Genomic DNA, 1,579 nt, shown 5'->3' with positions numbered 1-1,579 from the left:
CTTGTACCCCTAGATCTCTTTGTTCTATAACTCTCCCCAATGTCCTTCCATTAACTGAGTAAGATCCAGGGCCCCAATTTCCCCTCAAAAAAACTTAAGTGCCCAATGGGTGGGAAAATAGGTGGTTTTCCCACCTGATTTTTGGGCAATTTTAGTGAAATGAATTTCCGGCACTCTGTGCATCACAGAGGCTGTCAGAGGATATACACCGGTAAGGAGGGGGTGGAGCCTAAACAAACCACAGAGGCCAGCAGCAGAGCGCTCAGGGGTCAGTGCGCATGTGTCAATCTCCCAGTATTCCAGCAGATCAGATAACATGCAGCTTGCCCCCCTCCTTCTCTCAGACATCGCCCGATTCCCGATCACCAGCCCAGACCCATCCCTCTTAACATCACCAGCCCAGAGACCCCAACAGATGGTTGGCCTCCTGGTGGCTGGACCTAGCCTCTGACTGCCAGCCCCTATCTACCCTCCAAAGAGTTCCCCTTATCTTCTCCCTTCCTACTTCCGCCCAAGGAGCAACCACCCCCGACTCCCTAGGGGCCTCAGGTCGCACAGCTAGGCCATTATGCCTGATCCCCATTGTTAGAGACCATACATATTCCCCACTGGTTGGACCTCCAGTGGCAGGATCAGAAACTTTAGCAAGCCTGGCCAGTACCATCTCAGGCTTGCTACATAGATGGAAATGCTGATTTGTATATTCCCAGCCGGCTGCGCTACTCGAGCAGCGATCTGGAAATATTGTGCCCCTGGCTTTGGAGGAGCTGGTTAAAGTGAATGCTTGAATTTCAAATGAATAGTTCTTTGAAATTAGATCCCTAAATCTGGTGCAAAAATTGCAAAGTCAATGAAGACTTGAGGTAAGAGGCGAGACCAACTTGTTCTGATATTATTGTTCAGCATTAGAAAACAAAGTATTTTGGGGAGCTTTATGTGACAAACTTGGAATGAAAGAGAAATATCCATCACAATTTCTCTGATCCTCATTCATCAGATGAACGTGTCCAATGCCCTTGTGTAGAAGTGCACGTCAGGTGGCAATGTGCAACTGCACTTCGTTTTTACAAGACATTCTACACCGACTGCACTTAAGAAATTAAGACAACTCCACTATTAACAGCAGCTTGTGAAAGTCTGGTTCATGGGATTTCTTTACCTAGCACTGCACCTGGCTGGAGACCGTCAGCTCTACTGACAGATTGGCAAACAGCCACTTGGAATAATTCCCAAGGATCCAAATACAGCTGGGATTCCAGGATGCTGATGTATCTAATGTACGTTAAAGTGTGAGGAATAATGCCTACACTGAGGCTACTGAGCATACTTCCCTTTCACAAATTCGATGTCGCCTTTGTGGAGCAGAAATGTCAGTCACCTCGCATCCTCAAGATTATGGTGTGCAGGGATCTGGTTACAAATCTCTTCAATCAGAAAAGGCAGCAAAAATAAAAGACAGTAACGCACCTGCCACTACTGCAAGTGACAGTGGTGGAGATTGGCCAGATAATTTGACATTTAAACCATTTTCAAATATGCTTACCCGACAGGGGTTGATTCTTGGTATGGTTTAAGTTTT

The sequence above is a fragment of the Carcharhinus amblyrhynchos genome, chromosome 4 (genome assembly GCF_965287045.1).
Source record: "Carcharhinus amblyrhynchos chromosome 4, sCarAmb.v2.hapA, whole genome shotgun sequence".
Classification (NCBI taxonomy): Eukaryota; Metazoa; Chordata; class Chondrichthyes; order Carcharhiniformes; family Carcharhinidae; genus Carcharhinus; species Carcharhinus amblyrhynchos.
This window is presented reverse-complemented; position numbering follows the sequence as displayed.